This window comes from Pseudophryne corroboree, chromosome 9, assembly GCF_028390025.1.
Source record: "Pseudophryne corroboree isolate aPseCor3 chromosome 9, aPseCor3.hap2, whole genome shotgun sequence".
In the NCBI taxonomy this organism is placed as follows: domain Eukaryota; kingdom Metazoa; phylum Chordata; class Amphibia; order Anura; family Myobatrachidae; genus Pseudophryne; species Pseudophryne corroboree.
Genome location: NC_086452.1, coordinates 260,949,037 through 260,973,005, shown reverse-complemented (window position 1 = coordinate 260,973,005; position 23,969 = coordinate 260,949,037). Strand labels below are relative to the sequence as shown.

The 23,969-nt window shown below is 47.5% G+C and overlaps 1 protein-coding gene across 1 annotated transcript in view; it reads right to left on the bottom strand.

Moving 5' to 3' along the window:
• Positions 1–23,969, bottom strand: part of TMCO1 (transmembrane and coiled-coil domains 1) — a 180,288-nt gene that overhangs the window by 20,570 nt on the left and 135,749 nt on the right. The window lies entirely within an intron of this gene.

Sequence of the window (23,969 nt, the reverse complement as noted above, 5' to 3'; positions counted from 1 at the left end):
CAAGTCCTTCTTGGCCGATTCGGAACAATGCGTATTGTTCTCACTCCTCTTTTCTTATGATTCTCAGCACCTTGGGTATGAGGGGAAGAGGAGGAAATACATAGACCGACTGGAACACCCACGGTGTCACCAGTGCGTCCACAGCTATCGCCTGAGGGTCTCTTGACCTGGCGCAATATCTCTGCAGCTTTTTGTTGAGGCGGGATGCCATCATGTCCACCTGTGGCAGTTCCCACCGACTTGCAATCTGCGTGAAGACTTCTTGATGAAGTCCCCACTCTCCCGGGTGGAGATCGTGCCTGCTGAGGAAGTCTGCTTCCCAGTTGTCCACTCCCGGAATGAACACTGCTGACAGTGCGCTTACGTGATTCTCCGCCCAGCGAAAAATTCTGGTGGCTTCTACCATCGCCACCCTGCTCCTTGTGCCGCCTTGGCGGTTTACATGAGCCACTGCGGTGATGTTGTCTGACTGAATCAGAACCGGTTGGTCGCGAAGCAGGGACTCCGCTTGACGTAGGGCGTTGTATATGGCCCTTAGTTCCAGGATGTTGATGTGAAGGCAAGTCTCCTGACTTGACCACAGCCCTTGGAAATTTCTTCCCTGTGTGACTGCCCCCCACCCTCGGAGGCTTGCATCCGTGGTCACCAGGACCCAGTCCTGAATGCCGAATCTGCGACCTTCGAGAAAGTGAGCACTCTGCAGCCACCACAGGAGAGACACCCTGGCCCTGGGGGATAGTGTGATTAACCGATGCATCTGAAGATGTGATCCGGACCACTTGTCCAGTAAGTCCCATTGGAAGGTCCTCGCATGGAACCTGCCGAAGGGAATGGCCTCGTATGATGCCACCATCCTTCCCAGGACTCGAGTGCAGTGATGCACTGACACCTGTTTTGGTTTTAATAGATTCCTGACCAGTGTCATGAGCTCCTCTATCGGGAGATAAACCCTTTTCTGGTCTGTGTCTAGGATCATGCCTAGGAGAGGCAGATGAGCTGTAGGAACCAACTGTGATTTTGGAATATATAGAATCCAGCCGTGTTGCCGTTACACTTCCAGAGAAAGTGATACGCTGTTCAGCAACTGCTCTCTTGATCTCGCTTTTATGAGGAGATCGTCCAAGTACGGGATAATAGTGACACCTTGCTTCCGCAGGAGCACCATCATTTCCGCCATTACCTTAGTGAATATTCTCGGGGCCGTGGAGAGACCAAACGGCAACGTCTGAAATTGGTAATGACAATCCCGTACCGCAATTCTGAGGTACTCCTGATGAGGTGGATAAATGGGGACATGAAGGTATGCATCCTTTATGTCCAGAGTCACCATAAAATCTCCCCCTTTCAGGCTTGCAATGACCGCTCTTAGCGATTCCATCTTGAACTTGAACCTTTTCAGGTATATGTTCAGGGATTTTAAACTCAATATGGGTCTGACTGAACCGTCCGGTTTCGGGACTACAACATGGTCGAATAATAACCCCCTCCTTGTTGAAGGAGGGGAACCTTGACCACCACCTGTTGAAGATACAATTTGTGAATTGCAGTTAACACTGTTTCCCTCTCGTGGGGGGAAGCCGGCAGGGCAGTCGGTGAGGGGGCATCTCCACAAAGTCCAGCTTGTATCCCTGAGACACAATATCTATTGCCCACGGATCTAACAGGGAGTGAACCCACTTGTGGCTGAACTTACGAAGGCGTGCCCCCACCGGGCCTAGCTCCGCCTGTGGAGCCCCAGCGACATGCAGTGGATTTTGTAGAGGCCAGGGAGGACTTCTGTTCCTGGGAACTAGCTGTGTTGTGCAGCTTCTTTCCTCTGCCCCTGCCAAGAAAGGACGCATCTCGGACTTTCTTGTTTCTTTGTTCGAAAGGCTGCATTTGATAATGTCGTGCTTTCCTAGGCTGTGCAGGAATATAAGGCAAAATATCAGAATTACCAGCTATAGCTGTGGAGACCAGGTCCGAGAACCCTTCTACACACAATCCTCAAGCCTTCCATATGCATCTTAAGTCGGCATCATCTGTCCATTGCATATTCTACAGGACACGTCAAGCAGAAATCGACATAGCTTTGAATCTAGGACCCAGTAGACTCATGTCTCTTTGGGCATGTTTTATATTATATTATATTATATATATATATATATATATATATATATATATATATATATCTATCTTAAGACAGCATCTTTAATATATATATATATATATATATATATATATATATATATATATATACACACACACATATACATACATACATACACATACTAGGTTCTCAATCTCTGCTGATAAAGGTACCTGTCCACACTGCCACAGCGCTATAAACCCATGCCGACACAATCGCCGGTCTGAGTAGTGTACCAGAATGTGCACGCTATCTGCAGGATCCCTGAGGATAGCTGTTACGTCAGGGCTACCTTTTGGGCAAACGTGACACCCTAGGGGAAGATTCCCATCATATCCTGGCCCTAGTAGGGAAAGGATACTCCCTGAGAATTCTTTGTGGGAAACTGCAGTCTCTTGTCTGGAGATTCCCGCTCTTTTTCATCATGAGAGGAGGGAAATTTACCTCAGCTTTCTTTCCCTTAAACATGTGTACCCTTGTGTCAGGGACAGATGAGTCATCAGTGATATGCAAATCATCTTTTATTACAATAATCATATATTGAATACTTTTCTGCCATTTTGGCTGTCACCTTGCATTATCGTAGTCGACACTGGAGTCAGACTCCGTGTCGATATCAGTGTCTATTATTTTGGATAGTGATCATTGAGAGACTCTGAAGGTCTCTGCGACATAGGGACAGACATGGGTAGATTCCCTGTCTGTTCTCTAATCTTTTGTGCAATAAATTCACCTTAGCACTTAATTACACATATCTAAACAGGTGTCGGCGTTGTCGACGGAGACACCCTCACACACACACACACATTTGCTCCATCTCCTCCTTAGGGGAGCCTTTTACCTCAGACATGTCGACACACACGTACAGACACACCACACACTCAGGGAATGCTCATCTGAAGACAATTCCCCCATAATGCCCTTTGGAGAGACAGAGAGAGAGTATGCCAGCACACACCCCAGCGCTATTAACCCAGGAATAACACAGTAACTTAATGTTAACCCAGTAGCTGCTGTTTATATTGATTTTTGCACCTAATTATGTGCCCCCCCTCTCTTTTTACCCTCTTCTATCGTGTAACTGCAGGGGAGAGGCTGGGGAGTTTCCTCTCAGCGGTGCTGTGGAGAAAAAACATGGCGCTGGTGAGTGCTGAGGAAGAAGCCCCGCCCCCTCGATGGCGGGCTTCTGTCCCACTTTCATGTACAATTTTTGTCGGGGGCTCATACATATATACAGTGCCCAACTGTATATATGCAAACTTTTGCCAAAGAGGTCTCTAATTACTGCCCAGGGCGCCCCCCCCTGCGCCCTGCACCCTTACAGTGACCGGAGTATGTGGGTGTAGTGTGGGAGCAATGGCGCACAGCTGCAGTGCTGTGCGCTACCTCAGTGAAGACTGGAGTCTTCTGCCGCCGATTTCGAAGTCTTCTTGCTTCTTTCACCCGGCTTCTGTCTTCCGGCTCTGCGAGGGGGGCGGCGGCGCGGCTCCGGGATCGGACGACGAGGGTGAGATCCTGTGTACGATCCCTCTGGAGCTAATGGTGTCCAGTAGCCTAAGAAGCAGGACCTATCTGCAGAGAGTAGGGCTGCTTCTCTCCCCTCAGTCCCACGATGCAGGGAGTCTGTTGCCAGCAGAGCTCCCTGAAAATAAAAAAAACCTAACAAAATACTTTCTTATAGCAAGCTCAGGAGAGCTCACTAAACAGAACCCAGCTCGTCCGGGCACAGATTCAAACTGAGGTCTGGAGGAGGGACATATAGGGAGGAGCCAGAGCACACCAGAATCTAAATTCTTTCTTAAAGTGCCCATGTCTCCTGCGGAGCCCGTCTATTCCCCATGGTCCTTACGGAGTCCCCAGCATCCACTAGGACGTTAGAGAAACGGGGATAATTACCCCAGACTGAAGCAATTTCTGAACTGCTTCTTACAGGGCGTTGGCCTTCAACTCTATACGAGACGGGCTGGTGCAAAAAAAAAAAAAAAAGACCTTTGAGGAGGCTGCCTCTTGAAGGGGAAAACATAACCGAGAGATACCACCTTCTGCACCCAAGCATCTGTCGTCTACTGATGCCATGTGTGTGCAAAGTGAAGGAGTTGGCCCCCAACCCTGGAGTGCTCCAGGCGGAGGCCCTCACCCTCAGACTGATGGCTTCTGTTCTGGTTTGGAAGCTGGCCATCTATTGGCCCATTGCTTCCTACCCCTAGTTGATTTATTGAACTGGTGTTGCTTAAATTCCTCTTTCCCTTTTGTTCTACATTGCCATCGAAATGGCCGAAATTTCGAACAACTAGGCTTAGGGTTATAACTAACCGGAAACCTGACCTTCTTGGATTCAGCTTCCGATTCTAGAATATCTGTCAGTTGTTTTTCAAACAGAATATCACCAGCGAAAGGCAGAGCTTCCAAAACTTTCTTGGATTCTGCATCCACTTTCCAAGTACGTAGCCAAATTTCTCTGCGAGCGGCTACCGTCAAGGCTGATGCTTTAGAAGCAATCGTACCTATATCAATTGCTGCTTCTTCCAAATATTGCACAGCTTGTTTTATACGGCCTAGATGAGACTCCTGCTGCCTGGTAGAAGCCATAGCTGGCCTTACAACAGCCCCTGAGAGAGAGAGAGAGAGAGAGAGAGAGAGAGAGAGAGAGAGAGAGAGAGAGAGAGAGAGAGAGAGAGAGAGAGAGAGGGAGAGAGAGAGAGAGAGGAGAGAGAGAAAGAGAGAGAGAGGAGAGAGAGAGAGAGAGAGAGGAGAGAGAGAGAGAGAGAGAAAGAGAGAAAAAGAAAGAGAAATAAATATATATATATATATATATATATATATATATATATATATATATATATATATATATATATATTATTTTTTTCAAGAAACCATCTACTCTTCTATCTGTGACATCATTCCGTAAGGTAGACGGCAATGGTAAAATAGATTTACGCACAAGTCGCATGACATGTGCATCTACTTTAGGAGGAACTTCGCCTTTTGAACAGTCCACAGCTGGTAAAGGTGTTATGCACACCAGTGCCAGCAGGAATGTACTGGTGTCTGAACGGTGAGGGATGCAAAACAAATGAACTCACAGACAGACTGGGGAATATGACTTTACATACACAGAAGGTGATAGGGTAACAAAATAATCACAAAGTTAACAGAGAAGCCCAAAGGCTAAGAAACTGGGTGTCTCCCTAGAATTAGGAATGCTCAGATGGAAAGAAGCAAGATGTAGTGATTTAATACGTAGAGAACCCGAAATGCTGATGCTAAGGGCAACAGCAAAACCCTAAAGGGTTACCAACGGGTGTGGCAGTAAACTCCTTGGTCAGAGATGGAATAATAGACACAAGGAGAGTCTCCACAATCCTAGTCCTCACTTGCAGTGCACTGGTTCAGCTTACTGCCACTAAACTGACACCTGAACACCTTGCACAGTGAGAAAGGATTTTGGCAGGCAAGTCTGAGAATACAGCCGCAAACTTGCTAGGTTCACAGAGTAGCAAAAGAACCCCAGCAGGTTAAACGACCGACTCCAGTCTTACTGCTAGGTCTGGATTGGCAGAGTGTAATACCAAATCCCAAGGCCTATTTGCAGTAAGCAACAAACAAATACAAAGTTTACACAGTACTAGCTAGCTTTCAGGAACTGACTAACCAACAAAGATTCAGCAGCATCTGCCTAACCTGAGAAGAGGGTTTATATAGCAGGTGCTGTCCACGCCCCACTCAGACCTCACAGGCTGAGCACAAAAACCAGCACTGGATCCCCTGCCGTGCACAGAGCCTGTAACCACTGCACAGCAAAAGACCCGAACCGAAGTATCAGCTACGCTCAGGTTACTCCGCTAGCACTTGTCTCCCGGTTGCCATGACGACGTGGCAGCACAGAGCAGGAGACCCTAACAGTACCCCCCCTCTGACGAGGGGTCAAAGAACCCCTACCACCGGGTTTAATCGGGGAACTGCGAGAAGAAAGAGCGTAACAGTCTGGGGGCATGAAGATCACAACTGCGCACCCACGACCGCTCCTCCGGGCCATACCCCTTCCAGTGCACCAAAAATGACAGCCGACCCCAAACCATCTTGGAGTCAAGAATCCTTTCAACAACAAACTCCCTCTGGCCACGTATCAGAAGAGGGGAAGGTCTTCCACTGGAAGAAGGATTACTAATCGCCCGTTTTAAAAGGGAACAATGAAATGTTTTATTGATACCCAAAGAACGGGGTAGATCTAACTGAAATGCCACCGGATTGATAACCCTAGTGATCTTATAAGGACCGATGAACCGGGGGCCTAACTTATGAGATGGCTGTCTCAACTTCAAATTCTTGGTAGACAACCAGACGAAGTCTCCGAATTTGAAGCTGCAGGGTCTTTTCCGCTTATCAAGAACCCTTTTGGTCACTAATGACACAGACACAAGGGCTTTCTTCACTTTCCTCCAAATACCTCTAGGTACCAGGCGTGGAGTCCAGGGGGTCAAAAGAATTGGCCTTAGGATGATGCCCATACACACAAAGGAAGGGAGAGATCCCTGTAGCAGAGTGAGCCGCGATGTTATAGGCAAACTCCGCCATGGACAGATGAGCCACCCAGTCAGTCTGACACTTGGAGACATAACACCTGAGGAACTGCTCCAAGGACTGGTTCACCCTTTCAGTCTGCCCATTAGACTGCGGATGGTAGCCTGACGACAAGCTGACAGAAATCTGGAGATCGGAACAAAATGCCCTCCAGAATTTGGCCACAAACTGGGATCCGCGGTCAGAGACCACATCAAGTGGCAACCCGTGGAGGCGCACAACATGCAGCATAAATAATTCAGACAGGCGTCTGGCCGATGGCAACCCAACCAATGGAACGAAGTGCGCCATCTTCGAAAACCTGTCAACGACAACCCAGATGGCTGTCATCCCCGAGGATTTGGGCAAGTCCACCACAAAATCCATTGAAATGTGGGTCCATGGCTTAGATGGAATAGAGAGTGGATGTAATGGGCCAACAGGAACCCCTCTAGGAGTCTTATTTCGGGCACAGATGTCACATGCCCGAACCCACTGATCCACATCCCTAGCCACCGAGGGCCACCACACCGCCCTAGATAGCAACTCCCGAGTTCTGGCAATACCCGGGTGACCTGCCGACTTCTTGGCATGGAATTCCAGAAACACTCGCTGTCTTAACCTAGGAGGAACAAACAAAAGACCTACCGGAAGGTCTGGAGGATCCTGCTCCTGTGCTCTAAGGACTAATGATAAGAGGTCCTGGATAATGCCCACTTTAATACATGATGGGGACACAATGGGCAATGGCTCCTCGGTGGTCTCCTGGATTGGAGCAAAACTCCGCGAGAGCGCATCAGCCTTGATGTTTTTTGACCCAGGGCGATATGTTATCAAAAAATTAAAGCGAGCAAAAAACAAAGCCCATCGTGCCTGCCTGGCATTGAGGCGCTTCGCTGACTCTAAATATGCCAAATTCTTATGGTCGGTGAGAATTGAGACCACAAACTTAGCCCCCTCAAGCCAGTGTCTCCACTCCTCGAGTGCATCCTTAATAGCCAACAATTCCCGGTTACCCACATCATAATTCATCTCGGCAGGCGAAAATTTACGGGAAAAGTAAGCACAGGGATGAAGGCGATTATCAGACACCCCCATCTGAGAGAGCACTGCCCCAATACCCATCTCAGAGGCATCCACCTCCACCACAAAAGGACGCTCTGGATCTGGGTGTCGCAGCACCTTGGCCGAGACAAATGCCCTTTTGAGACGGGCAAAAGCCGCTTTGGCCTCACAAGACCAGTGAGCAACATCCGCCCCTTTCTTAGTGAGTGCCACCAAGGGCGCCACTATAGACGAAAATCCAGCGATAAATAGTCTATAAAAATTTGTAAAGCCCAGAAAACGCTGAAGCGCCTTCAAACTAGTGGGCTGCACCCAATCCAGGACTGCCTGTACCTTGGAACCCTCCATTTGGAAACCTTCTGGGGAGATAATATATCCTAGAAATGCGATTTGCTGAACTTCAAATTCGCACTTCTCCAGCTTCGCCCCAAGCCGGTGGTCTCTGAGTTTCTGGAGGACTAAGCGTACATGCTTCCGATGTTCCTCCAGGGAATGGGAGAAGATTAGGATGTCATCTAAGTATACAACTAAGAATCTATCCAAATATTCCCTGAGCACATCGTTCATGAAGTCCTGGAAGACTGCCGGGGCATTACAGAGCCCAAAAGGCATCACCAAATATTCATAATGCCCTGAGTGGGTATTAAAGGCAGTCTTCCATTCATCCCCCTCTCTTATTCGGATTAGATTGTACGCACCGCGTAGGTCAATCTTAGAAAAAATGGTGGCAGTACGAAGCTGGTCAAACAAGACCGAAATGAGAGGCAGTGGGTATGAGTTTTTAATCGTGATACGGTTCAATTCCCTGAAGTCGATGCAAGGTCGCAACGAACCGTCCTTTTTACCCACGAAGAAGAACCCCGACCCAACTGGAGACTGTGAAGGTCTGATAAATCCCTTAGCCAAGTTCTCCTGAATGTACTCTGCCATAGCCTGAGTCTCAGGACGTGACAGGGAGTACAACCTGCTCTTGGGAAGCTTAGCATTCGGCAACAAATCAATGGCACAGTCATAGGGGCGATGGGGAGGTAGTACCTCTGCAACTCTTTTGGAGAAGACGTCCGCAAAATCTGCATAACATCCTGGCAATCCTGGCAAAGTTAGCTGCGAAAGCCTGACTGGAAGGCTCAAGCAACTCCTGAAACAATCAGTACCCCAACTAAGAATCTCCCCAGAGACACAGTCAAATTGAGGATTGTGGGTCCTTAACCAGGGTAACCCCAACACCAATGGGGCAAAAGTACAGACAGTCACATAAAAGGACAATTTTTCAGAGTGTGTGGCTCCAATAAACAAAGAAATCTGGCTAGTGCAAGAGGTAATTTTACCCTGGGATAATGGTTCCCCGTTTAACCCACAAATCTCAATTTCCGATGCCAAGGGTACTAAGGGAACAGAGTGTTTCAGGGCGAATTGGCGGTCCATAAAAACCCCGTCGGCCCCACTGTCCACAAAGGCCTCAGTCTTGACAGTTTGACCGAGGATCTTCAAGGTCACCGGAATGATAAAAGTCTTCTTGGGAAATTCTGACTTCTGGCCTGACAGGATATTTCCCATCACCCTCAGGCCCTGAAGTTTTCCGGCTTTTCTGGGCATGATACTACCACATGACCTTTATTCCCACAGTACAAACATAACCCCTGCTGTCTCCTCCGCGTCTTCTCACGCGAGGAGAGGCGGGAAGCCCCAATCTGCATAGGCTCCTCGGAAAATTCCTCAGAGTCTGAGGTTCCCTTGGGAAAGAAGGAAACCTCGGTCTCCCTTTCAAGCCTGCGCTCTCTCAGCCGTCTATCCACCCGAATGGATAACTGCATGAGCTGATCCAAGCTATCAGGCAAGGGATATTGTACCAGTTGGTCTTTTTACTGGTTAGAAAGACCTCTTCGGTACTGGTGTCTCAGGGCTGGGTCATTCCACTGGGTATCATGGGCCAACCTCCGAAACTCCGTACAATAAACCTCAACTGGCCTTCGCCCTTGCTTAAGGATCGAAATCTGAGCCTCGGCTGAGGCCGTCTTGTCAGGGTCATCATACAACATGCCCAGTGCCGTAAAAAAAGCATCAACACTTTTAAGCGACAGACAGTCAGGCTACAACCCATATGCCCAGACCTGTGGGTCTCCTTGTAGCAAGGAAATCACTATGCCCACCCGCTGAATCTCCGACCCAGAAGACTGAGGCCTAAGCTGGAAATATAGCTTGCAGCTCTCCTTGAAACAAAAGAACTGCGAGCGATCTCCAGAAAAACGATCCGGGAGATTTACTTCCGGCTCCTTAACCCCTGAAGGTACTGCTGCTGCGGGAGCTCCGCCAGCGGCCTGCGAGGTGTGCATTTTAATGGACAAATCATTAAATTGTCGAGTCAGGACCTGCACCTGATCGACCACCTGTTGCAAAGTATTTTGAGGGCTATGCTCCATATTCCCACAAAATTTCAACAGGAGTATTAGGCTGCTGAATATGTTATGCACACCAGTGCCAGCAGGAATGTACTGGTGTCTGAACGGTGAGGGATGCAAAACAAATGAACTCACAGACAGACTGGGGAATATGACTTTACATACACAGAAGGTGATAGGGTAACAAAATAAACACAAAGTTAACAGAGAAGCCCAAAGGCTAAGAAACTGGGTGTCTCCCTAGTATTAGGAATGCTCAGATGGAAAGCAGCAAGATGTAGCGATTTAATACGTAGAGAACCCGAAATGCTGTTGCTAAGGGCAACAGCAAAACCCTAAAGGGTTACCAACAGGTGTGGCAGTAAACTCCTTGGTCAGAGATGGAATAATAGACACAAGGAGAGTCTCCACAATCCTAGTCCTCACTTGCAGTGCACTGGTTCAGCTTACTGCCACTAAACTGACACCTGAACACCTTGCACAGTGAGAAAGGATTTTGGCAGGCAAGTCTGAGAATACAGCCGCAAACTTGCTAGGTTCACAGAGTAGCAAAAGAACCCCAGCAGGTTAAACGACTGACTCCAGTCTTACTGCTAGGTCTGGATTGGCAGAGTGTAATACCAAATCCCAAGGCCTATTTGCAGTAAGCAACAAACAAATACAAAGTTTACACAGTACTAGCTAGCTTTCAGGAACTGACTAACCAACAAAGATTCAGCAGCATCTGCCTAACCTGAGAAGAGGGTTTATATAGCAGGTGCTGTCCACGCCCCACTCAGACCTCACAGACTGTGAGCACAAAAACCAGCACCGGATCCCCTGCCGTGCACAGAGCCTGTAACCACTGCACAGCAAAAGACCCGAACCGGAGTATCAGCTACGCTCAGGTTACTCCGCTAGCACTTGTCTCCCGGTTGCCATGACGACGTGGCAGCACAGAGCAAGAGACCCTAACAAAAGGATAGTAAGAATCCCGTTTTTTCTGAATTTTTATACTTTTTATTGGGTGTAGCCCAAGGTCCTTCCATAATTTCTGTCAGATCTTCTGACTCTGGAAATTCAGTCCTAACTGTTTTTGGACGTTTAAAACATAGGTGCTTTAGATTTTGACACTGCTTTGGCTGATTCCTCCAGAGACAGACTTGCCTTCATGGCATCAATAAGCTCAGCTATATCCTCTGAGCTGAAACCCTCCGACTGATCATCATGAGGTATCTGAATACACTGTATCCTCATCTGTTGTATCATTTTGTGTAGTCTGTAACATGGATGTATCTACCCTGGTTTTAATAGCCTGGCTACTTGTAGAAGCTGCTGGAACCAAACCATAAGGAGGGAGCTGCATGTATGGGTTAATAGTGTAACCTATTCCCGGGGGTGGAACTGCAGGTGCTAATCTGTCAGCTATTGTAGACAAGGTCTATGCGACCACACCCCTTCTTGCAGGGCGTTGCCCCTCATAAGAAAGATACTGGGCTATTCCATGCAAAATCCTTTTACCAGATAAGCATGTTAAGGGTGTAGAAGTCCCTGATAAAGTATCTTCGTCTTTTGCCGCCCACAGACATGGCAAATCATCCGTTTTTTTACAAATACTACTCTCTCTGACTGAAAATCACCTATATAGATATAGAAATGATATCAATCTGACCACAACCCGTGCACCTGAATTGAGGTTCAGAAACAATACTGACAAACATATAAAAGTCAGCAATCACACTAGCAGTCAGTCACATGCTAAAAATTGTCATATGAGAATATAATCAACCACAAAAATACTTTTCTAGTATGTAGGAGTACTATTACTGTATTTCTGTTTTTAAACAGCTATACAGGCCTCATGTGCATTGTGTACCAAAATTAACTATTCATACTAACAAGTAGATAGAATCTTAGTACTGTATAACCCTTACTCAGTAGAGTGGGATACAGGGAGACTCACCCCACTTCCAAGATCGATCAATACGCTCGAAAGACGCTGAGTGGATTCAGATGCTACTAGTGTACACTGCCGCTCCGGTAACTGATAACGGACACAGACGCTCAGTGAACGATGAGTGTATGCAGACGCTCCTGTCTGCGACCCGGTCTCGGTGCAACTCTAGTGTACACAACTGCAGCGGCCTAAGCTGCGACCGAGTACCCTCGTGGTAGCGTCTGAGACGGAAGTGAGGTCATCAGTTCATGGATGGGAGACGCACAGAAACTGGTCATGAACTGGGGGGAGGGGCGGCCAGGAGTGTGTCTGACTCCCCCTGCTGACAAACTCCAGGGATCGCGGCCTCAACCTAGTCCTGGCGCCTATGATCCCTAAAGCATAGCGCTGGAGCACTTAAGAGTGGCAGCGCATCAGCCACTGTTTGTAGTCTCCTCCAATACAGTGCAGCTGTGTCCGAAATCCCCTAGTAAGTGGAACCGATGCCTTACCTTCTCCCCATGCTCCGGCCACAGCCTGGTAATGTCTGCTGGACCTGCTAGAACATCCGTCACAGACGCCCGCCGAGACAGCACTAATACCCGAAGGTAAGCGTTGTTGCGACCTGGTGGAGAGTTGTTGGAGCGACTCTTTCTAGCATGCGTTTAAGACGCTGTTAAGAAAGAGCACTCAAAACATAGTAAGACTATAAAAATTAAATAATAAAAGCTTAGGGCTGCCTTAACAGCAGACCATGGTTCGGCTCCTGCCGCACCAAACAAAAAACTGATTTGACCGAGTCGCTGGGCGGGATTATATGGAGGAGCCCCGATGCATCCTGGGAGGCCAGAAAGCTCGTGACTATCTGGTGCCATTTCCGCTGTCGCTCCAGCATATCCCAATGTTATCCTGTGGATAACCTGTGGACCCAGCCAGAGAAAATAATTTTAAAGAAACACTTAACTAGGGTTACATCATTAAGTAGCCATAGAGAAGCACATAAAATGGTATTATAGTTTTTTTTTTTTTTTGCAGGAACAGTAAAGCCATATGTACTCAAGGAGTGAAGTGGAACCAGCATTGCAGTGGAGTCTGGCTCTATTCCAGCAGTTCTCAAACTGTGGGGCTCGACCATCTCGGCACAGGAGCGCGCTTGGTGACTCCTCAGATCTCTCAGTCAGTGATCTGAGCAGTCTTACATAAAGTTGCAGTGTCTGTTACTACAGACTATTCAGGTTACTGGCTGGGAGTTTTGATGAGTCATCAGGTAGCTCCGCTCCTACCCCATTGGCCAGCCTCTCCAGTCCCGCTCCAAACCCCAAGCTCATTCTCTCCTGTCATCCCGCCCCTTAGCAGGCCCTGCAGCAGCTACAGAGGCTTACAGCTAGCCAGAGAACTGCAGTCGGACTCACTGGAGCCAGCTCTCTGTGAAAAGGCATAAGCAAGTGCAGCGTGTGTGTGTGTGTGTGTGTGTGTGTGTGGGGCAGTTATTGCTGAATACTCCTGTTAATGCAGAGTGCTGCTTGCTCTGGACTAGGCGGAAAAGAAAAAAAAAACAGCAGCAGGGGAGCATGAGGGGGAAGAAGGGGAGCCTTGACCACAGACAGTATGGAATGTCTGTGGAGAAGGGACAGGGGAGGGTGTGGTATAGCTCATAAACAGTTAAAAGATAAGACAGTCATTAGTTAGACACTATATGGTCACAGCCAAAAGTCAAACAGGATCAAAAGTCAGACAAAAACATTTTATTTTTTTTGGGGGGGGGGGGGGGGGGGGGGGGGTTTAAACATTTTTTAACCCAAATTTAGTGAAATTCGTCCCCTCGCGGGCTCGCTACGCTTCGGGCTCAGTGTCTCGCTTTGCTCGCACACAACTTTACTAAAAGGCAATAGCTTGTGACATGGATAGTAAATGAGGCAAAAGTTGTAGAAAACAGAGAAACTATTTTTTTTTTTTTCGTGTCTGACTTTTGACCCTGTCTGACTTAACTGTCTGTCTATAGACAGGAACCCACAGCGGAACACATATTAAAGACCCAGTGCTTCACCCTAGTCATCCCTGCCACCTACTGCCTACACGCCACCCTCAACCTGCCCACCATCACTGCCTCTCCCTGTCACCCTCAAAGCCTTCACAGGGGTGTAAAATAAGAATTTACTTACCGATAATTCTATTTCTCGTAGTCCGTAGTGGATGCTGGGGACTCCGTCAGGACCATGGGGAATAGCGGGCTCCGCAGGAGACAGGGCACATCTAAAAAGCTTTTTAGGTCACATGGTGTGTACTGGCTCCTCCCCCTATGACCCTCCTCCAAGCCTCAGTTAGGTACTGTGCCCGGACGAGCGTACACAATAAGGAAGGATCTTGAATCCCGGGTAAGACTCATACCAGCCACACCAATCACACCGTACAACTTGTGATCTGAACCCAGTTAACAGTATGATAACAAAACGAAGTAGCCTCCGAAAAGATGGCTCACAACAATAGTAATAACCCGATTTTTGTAACAATAACTATGTACAAGCATTGCAGACAATCCGCACTTGGGATGGGCGCCCAGCATCCACTACGGACTACGAGAAATAGAATTATCGGTAAGTAAATTCTTATTTTCTCTAACGTCCTAGTGGATGCTGGGGACTCCGTCAGGACCATGGGGATTATACCAAAGCTCCCAAACGGGCGGGAGAGTGCGGATGACTCTGCAGCACCGAATGAGAGAACTCCAGGTCCTCCTTAGCCAGAGTATCAAAATTTGTAAAATTTTACAAACGTGTTCTCCCCTGACCACGTAGCTGCTCGGCAAAGTTGTAATGCCGAGACTCCTCGGGCAGCCGCCCAGGATGAGCCCACCTTCCTTGTGGAATGGGCATCTACATATTTAGTCTGTGGCAGGCCTGCCACAGAATGTGCAAGCTGAATTGTACTACAAATCCAGCGTGCAATAGACTGCTTAGAAGCATGAGCACCCAGCTTGTTGGGTGTATACAGTATAAACAGCAAGTCAGACTTTCTGACTCCAGCCGTCCTAACTATATATATATATATATATATATATATATATATATATATATATATATATATATATATATATATATATATATATATATATATATTTTTAGGGCCCTGACCACGTCTAGTAACTTGGAGTCCTCCAAGTCCCTAGTAGCCGCAGGCACCACAAGAGGTTGTTTCAGGTGAAAACGCTGACACCCCTTCATGAAGAAACTGGAGACGAGTCCCAGTTCTGTCCTGTTCAAATGGAAAATTTTAATATGAGCTTTTGTAAGACAAAGCCGCCCATTCTGACAATCGCCTGGCCGAGGCCAGGGCTAACAACATGGTCACTTCCCATGTGAGATATTTGTCAACAGCATGGTCACTTTCCATGTGAGATATTTCAAATCCACAGATTTGAGCGGTTCAAACCAATATGATTTTAAGAAATCCCAACACTATGTTGAGATCTCACGGTGCCCCTAGGGGCACAAAAAAGCTGTATATGCAATACATCCTTTACAATCTGGACTTCAGGAACAGAAGTCAATTCTTTCTGGAAGAAAATCTACAGGGCCGAAATTTAAATGTTAATGAACCCCAATTTGAGGTCCAAAACACTCCTGTTTTCAGGAAGTGTAGAAATCGACCTAGTTGAATTTCCGTCGTGGAGCCTTCCTGGCCTCACCCACGCAACATATTTTCACCACATGTGGTGATGACGTTGTGCGGTCACCTCCTTCCTGGCTTTGACCAGGGTAGGTATGACCTCTTATGGAATGCCTTTTCCCCTCAGGATCCGGCATTCAACCGCCATGCCGTCAAACGCAGCCGCGGTAAGTCTTGGAATAGACATGGTACTTGCTGAATCAAGTCCCTTCTTAGCTCCCCAGGCCCTTAGTCCTCTGTGAGCATTTCTTGAAGTTCCGGGTACCAAGTCCCTCTTGGCCAATCCGGAGCCACTAGTATAGTTCATACTCCTCTATGTCTTATAATTCTCAATACCCTGGTTATGAGAAACAGAGGAGGGAACACATACACAGACTGGTACACCCACGGTGTTACCAGAACATCCACAGCTATCGCCTGAAGGTCTCATGACCTGGCGGAATACCTGTCCCGTTTTTGTTCGGGCGGGACGCCATCATGTCCACCTTTGGTCTTTGCCAACGGTCCACAATCATGTTGAAAAACTTCCCTATGAAGTTTCCACTCTCCCGGGTGGAGGTCATGCCTGCTGAGGAAGTCTGCTTCCCAGTCGTCCACTCCCGGAAAGAACACTGCTGACAGTGCTATCACATGATTTTCCGCCTAGCGAAAAATCCTTGCAGTTTTCACTGCCCTCCTGCTTCTTGTGCCGCCCTTCTGTTTACGTGGGCGACTGCCGTGATGTTATCCCACTGGATCAATACCGGCTGACCTTGAAGCAGAGGTCTAGCTAAGTTTAGAGCATTATAAATTTGCTCTAAGCTTATTTATGCGGAGAGAATTCTCCAGACTTAATCACACTTCCCTGGAAATTTTTTCCCTGTGTGACTGTTCCCCAGCCTCTCAGGCTGGCCTCCGTGGTCACCGGCATCCAATCCTGAATGCCGAATCTGCGGCCCTCTAGAAGATGAGCACTCTGTAATCACCACAGGAGAGACACCCTTTTCCTTGGATATAGGGTTATCCGCTGATGCATCTGAGGATGCGATCCGGACCATTTGTCCAGCAGATCCCACTGAAGAGTTCTTGCGGGAAATCTGCCGAATGGAATTGCTTCGTAATAAGCCACCATTTTTACCAGGACTCTTGTGCAATGATGCACTGACACTTTTCCTGGTTTTAGGAGGATCCCGATTAGCTCGGATAACTCCCTGGTTTTCTCCACTGGGAGAAACACGTTTTTCTGGACTGTGTCCAGAATCTTCCCTAGGAACAGTAGACGTGTCGTCGGAAAAAGCTGCGATTTTGGAATATTTAGAATCCACTCGTGCTGTCGTAGAACTACTTAAGATAGTGCTACTCCGACCTCCAACTGTTCTCTGGACCTTGCCCTTATCAGGAAAGCGTCCATGTTTCTTTTAAGAAAAATCATCATTCCGGCCATTACCTTGGTAAAGACCCGGGGCGCCGTGGACCATCCAAACGGCAGCGTCTGAACTGATAGTGACAGTTCTGTACCAGGAACCTGAAGTACCCTTGGTGAGAAGGGCAAATTTGGACCTGTAGGTAAACGTCCCTGATATCCAGTGACATCATATCGTCCCCTTCTTCCTGGTTCGCTATCACTGCTCCGAGTGACTCCATCTTGATTTGAACGCTTGTATGTAAGTGTTCAAATATTTCAGATCTCACCGAGCCGGTTGGCTTCAGTACCACAATATAGTGTGGAATACTACCCCCTTCCTTGTTGTAAGAAGGGTACTTTGATTATCACCTGCTGGGAATACAGCCTGTGAATTGTGTGAGGGGGAGACGTCTCGAATTTCCAATGTACACCTGGGATATTACATGTAGGATGCCGGAGTTCCCTTGCGAGTGTTGCTGAAACTCTTGAGATGACCCCCTACCGCACCTGAGTCCGCTTGTACGGCCCCAGCGTTATGCTGCGGACTTGGCAGAAGCCGTGAGGAGCTTCTGTTCCTGGGAATGAGCTGCTTGCTGCAGTCTTCTTCCCTTTCCTCTCCCCCTGGGCAGATATGACTGGCCTTCGCCCGCCTGCCCGTATGGGGACGAAAGGACTGAGACTGAAAAGACTGTGTCCTTTTCTGCCAATATGTGACTCGGGGTAACAAAAGGTGGATTTTTCAGCTGTTGCCATGGCCACCAGGTCCAATGGACCGCCCCTTTATACGGCAATACTTCCATATGCCGTCTGGAATCTGCCTCACCTGACCACTGTCGTGTCTTCGTCTGGCAGATATGTACATCACATTTACTCTTGATGCCAGAATGCAAATATGCCTCTGCGCATCACACATATATAGAAATGCATCCTTAAAATGCTCTATAGACAATAAAATCCTGTCCCTGTCAAGGGTATCAAAATTTTCAGTCAGGAAATCCGACCAAGCCCCCTCAGCGCTGCACATCCAGGCTGAGGCGATTGCTGGTCGTAGTATAACACCAGTATGTGTGTATATACTGTTATGATATTTTCCAGCTTCCTATCAGCTGGCTCCTTGAGGGCGGCCGTATCTGGAAACGGTAACGCCATGTTTTTTATAAGCGTGTGAGCGCCTTGTCCACCCTAAGGTGTGTTTTCCAACTCGCCCTTACTACTGGCGGGAAAAAGGGTATACCGCCCATAACTTTCTGTCGGAGGAACCCCACGTATCATCACACACTTCATTTAATTTATCTGATTTAGGCAAAACTACAAGTAGTTTTTTCCCACCCTACAAAATACCCTTATTTGTGGTACTTGTGGTATCAGAAATACGTAACACCTCCTTCATTGCCCTTAACATGTAACTTGTGGCCCTAAAGGAAAAATACGTTTGTTTCTTCACCGTCGACACTGGGGTCAGTGTCCGTGTCAGTGTCTGTCGACCGACTGAGGTAAATGGGCGTTTTTACAAGCCCCTGACGGTGTCTGAGACGCCTGGACCGATACTAATTTGTCCGCCGGCTGTCTCATGTCGTCAACCGGCTTGCAGCGTGTTGACATTATCACGTAATTCCATAAGTAAGCCATCCATTCTGGTGTCGACTCCCTAGAGAGTGACATCACCATTACAGGCAATTTTCTCCGTCTCCTCACCAACATTTTCCTCATACATGTCGACACACACGTACCGACCTACAGCACACACATACAGGGAATGCTCTGATAGAGGACAGGACCCACTAGCCCTTTGGGGAGACAGAGGGAGAGTTTGCCAGCACACACCAAAAGCGCCATAATGTATATAACAACCCTAGAAGGTGTTGTTTCTATATATGGGCTCTTAATATATAATTATATCGCCAATTTATGCCCCCCTTCTCTTTAACCCTGTTTCTGTAGTGCAGGGGAGAGTGGGAGCCTTCCTCACCAGCGGAGCTGGTCAGGAAAATGGCGCCGAGTGCTGAGGAGAATAAGCTCCGCCCCTTTCACGGCGGGCTTTTCTCCCGGTTATTAGGAAAACTGGCCTGGGTTAAATACATACATATAGCCTTAATGGCTATATGTGATGTATTTATTTGCCAAATAGGTATTTATATTGCTGCCCAGGGCGCCCCCAGCAGCGCCCTGCACCCTCCGTGACCGTGTCAGTGAGCCGTGTAGCAACAATGGCGCACAGCTGCAGTGCTGTGCGCTACCTCTCTGAAGACTGTGAAGTCTTCTGCCGCCTGTTTCCGGACCTCCGTTCCGCCGTCTTTCTTCAGCGTCTGTAAGGGGGATCGGCGGCGCGGCTCCGGGACGAACCCCAGGCTGACCTGTGTTCCGACTCCCTCTGGAGCTCAGTGTCCAGTAGCCTAAAACTTCAATCCTCCTGCACGCAGGTGAGTTGCAAGTCTCTCCCCTAAGTCCCTCGTTGCAGTGATCCTGTCGCCAGCAGGAATCACTGATTAGAAACCTAAAAAAAAACTTTACTAAACAGCTCCTTAAGAGAGCCATCCAGTTTGCACCCTTCTCGGACGGGCACAAAAACCTAACTGAGGCTTGGAGGAGGGTCATAGGGGGAGGAGCCAGTACACACCATGTGACCTAAAAAGCTTTTTAGATGTGCCCTGTCTCCTGCGGAGCCCGCTATTCCCCATGGTCCTGACGGAGTCCCCAGCATCCACTAGGACGTTAGAGAAAATTAACTTTCGCATGAACGTATTAACACCACATATGCAGGTACAAGGGCTCCAGAAGGAGCTTGTCTCTTCAATGTGTAAGAATTGAAGTGGTCACATTAGCAGTAACTGTTTTGTGCCTCTGCAGTGCTACTGTACATGTACAGTCTGCTGACCATGCATTTGTGGCAGCCATTCTGTGGTAACAATTTAAGAATTTTTATTGTTAGATGGGGTCCTAGAGCAAAGTAGTTTGAGAGCCCCTGCTGGATTCTAATGCTGTCCATACAGCAGGAAGTTACTGTTCCTTCCAGCGAACTAGTTGGCTGGTTGAATGATAATTTGATCGTGTGGGAGAAACGATAACCCTAATAATTAATTTGCTCCCAAACTGCAAAAAGCGGCTGTTCCAGTTACTGGGGAAAATTAAACATGTGTTTTTCATTCTAGTTCTGAATGATAGTAGGCTGACACTGACCAGCAGTGTCTGCCTAAGTTTTTCACCATCAGCCTCCCATTGTCAGCCAGATATCAGCAGTGTTGGTGGTGTAGAAGCTGACAGGATGAGCAGGCTGTGGCACTTTGTTACTGCGCCAGGATGCCCCCGTTAGCCCAGGATTGGCGCCAGAGCAGGAGCCCAGGATAGACAGCAGTGATTGTGCAGGAGCCGTAAGGAGGAGCAGGCTGCGACATTCCATCACTGCCGAGCTGTCCCTGTCAGCCCAGGATCGGTGGAGGAGGAGCAGGCTGTGGCATTCTATTACTGCCATGCGGAGGAGCAAGCTGCAGCAATCCCACAGTTGGTAACATGGAGAAGGCAGAGATAACTGCAGATAATCGCAGAGGCAAGCCCAGCAGCAGTATCAGCGCTCTCTCGACGGCCACAGGGGTACATCGGGCCAGGATCCAGATGGGAGGGGCAGCGGCGGTGGGGACTGAGGGTGAAAATGTGACTCAGAAGCAGTGTGGGCAGGGGGCATCTCACAACCAGATCATTTACAGCCTCCTGGGTGAAATGCAGGATGTGGGGTGCAAGAAGGTATATATATATATATATATATATATATATTTATTTTACACATATACTGTACATATACTGGAGGGAGATCTGCAGCAGATTTTGGGGAGGGCTTGCAGAAGCCCATGGGTATTTGGGTACTTCAAGCATCTTCAGTTAACATTGTAAGTACAATGCCCGCTGTACTGTCTGCCTCTATGCACTCTATTATATCTTGTGTTCCCAAAAAGTGAATAGCTATATTTTGAGGTGTGCTACATTTATATATGGGGTGCAGTGCATTTATATAAAGGGATTAGGGTGCAGTGTTATGTGAACATCTATAATGAGGTATGCTGTGCATTTGTATTATACAGTGGTCTGCATTGTGGATTGCACACAACTGAGCATTTGTATTAAGTGACAAGGGGCGCTGTACAGTTAAATTAGATTAGGGGTGCTGGGTGGTTAGATTATATTATATCCCACTTCTCACACCTATTTTAAAGGGGTAGACTAGATAGGTCCAGTGGTTCTCATCTGACGTCAAATTCTATGAGAGACCGCTGTTGGTGCAGAATGAATAACTCTTCCAGATGGGCTTCAGGTGCCTGTGCCAAGAGCAGGAGGAGGGAATCCTACATCCATATAGCCCTGACTCAGCCTAGGGGGCTGGGGGCACAAGAGCTGGCACCATGTGGTTAGAGCACCTGACACGTAACAGAGGGTTGCTCCTGTATGAGAGCTGTTGCCACTCAAACACTTACACCTGCTGCTCCTGTGTTAGTTAGTGTAGAGGAGAGAAGGCAGAAATAAGCAGCCAGAAGTCCTGCATTACATGTCTCAGCTTGGCCTCCATCACTGCTTTCAAGATCCCCATAAGTGAAAGGTAACAAAATTCTGGAACAACAGTATCTAAGTGATAGCTGGTGAGGGGTGGGTAGTATTTACAGCCTGCTTTACCCAAGGACAAACAACCTATTTCTTCCTGGCAAGTTTACATTCATAAAACACAAATATGTGACACATAAATTAAATCATTACGGATTTTCTTTAAAGTAATACATTCTGTGGGAACTATTACACAATTGCTATAGCCCATGTATGATAAATATCTGAATCAGTTGTGTGCTACTAAAAAGGACACATTTATTTTAGTGGTCTTGCATAAAATGTATCCTTTAATGTAAACATTTGTTTTCTTTGGTTTCACCTGAAGTTATGCTACTTACTAAACTGCGTGTAATTTTTCTTACAATATAGAATGAAATTCAGCATCAGATAAGGAAACGCTACTTATTTCCTGCTCTAGTTTTCTTAAAAATCCCACACAGTATTTCCTGCTACACAACACCCACACTACAAAATGCTATACAACACCCACACTACAAAATCGGCTTACGACTCCTTCATACTGTCACTACACAGCGTCCTCTACTAATCCCTCACACTGTCACCACACAAAACATACAGCAGTAGGCAGACACTGACATCACTAGCTGGACAGAAGTTGGCTGGTCTGCTGATAAAGTTGATTAGGTGTGTGCAGCATCATTTTAGTTGGACAGACAAGTTGGATGGTTAGTGAAAGCTTGTCTGGTGTATGGCCAGCATGACTTAACCCTCCGTCAGGCGCACCTCTGGGACTCCCGGGCTCAGGCACAGTGCACCCGACAGGCACCTGTTAGAAAATCAACATTAGCACCTAAGTAACTAAATTCTAACGCTGTAATGGTGTGTACACACTTAGATTTTTTCTTTCGATTTTGACTATATAGTCAAAAACGCAAGAAAAGTTAGTGCAAACCGCAAGGTGTTATGCCACTTGCGATGCCGTTTCGATCCCGATGCGCGGTCCCGCCAGGTCAGTATCGCAAGAAAAGATAAACTGTGCAGGCAAGTCAATCCGTGCTAGATCGGTGTACTATCTATTTCATCTCACATAAGCCAAATTCGTAAGCACACACAGTCCATATCTCAAGAAAAGTTAGTCAAAATCGGTGGTGCTCGGCTCCGGGGAGTTCAGGGGAAATCGCAAAATGAAAACAGGGCACAGCAAGGATCTCACCGTGTGTACACACCATTAAAGTGATCAGTGACCTTCATTAGGACGTACAAAGAGAAATCGTAGGTTTTATGGGCCATTTCATCAGAAAATCTGAAGCAAAAAAAGAGAAAACACGAACACGAGTATAAGTTTGGGCGCAGTGTGCCGAGAGGCCACCCTGGACAAACCTACATATTCCCACAAAATATCTACAACCTTTATAATTTTCATTCATAAAATGGAGCTAGAGAAACAATTAATAGATGATAATAAAAGGAAAAACGAACCTTCAAAAGTCGGAGGAGGTTGGGCGCAGTGTGCCTGGAAGGCTAGGATGGTCACTACTGCACTCCAAGCAGGCGGCGGGAAAACTGACTAGGGGGTTTTTGAACAGCACCTAGAGCAGTGATGGCTAACCTTGACACTCCAGCTGTTGTTGAATTACACATCCCAGCATGCCATGCATCAGTTTTAGCAAGGCCAAATAGCAAAACTGTAGCAGGACATTCTGGGATGTGTAGTTCAACAACAGCTGGAATGTCAAGGTTAGCCATCACTGACCTAGAGATAGGAAGGTACTAGGAGGGAAAGGCCCCTGCGCCCCCTTGGGGACGAGAGGGGAGCGAGAACAGCTTTGCGGTGCCTGTCAGGCGAGCTGCGCCTGAATGAGGCTTAACAGCCAACTTCAGTTTAGTTAACTCTTATTAACTATTTGAGAAGAAATAGGTGCCACCTTTACATGTTATGATAGTGCAGGTTATCTGGGCTGAACTGATGCTAGTTCAATTTCCAAAACAAGGGTGAGGAATGCTGGGAATACAACCATGGTTTAATGTGTGCAACATTATATATTGGAGATTAGAAATAAACACACTGTATGTGTGCAGAATGTCTGCATTTATTGTGGGCCATTCCATGGGATGTTGAAGCAATGCCCAAGATGTGCTGCCAGAATGATGTGCGAAGGGTTGTGCAGGATAATCTACGATGTTGTGCTGCTGTAGGTATGGGTGATGTTGCGTCATGTTACAGCATGAGGAAGTGAACTGGCCCTATTGGGTGTACATCGTTTGTCCCCGGTTTCTCCACTTTTTATGGTTCCTTACAAA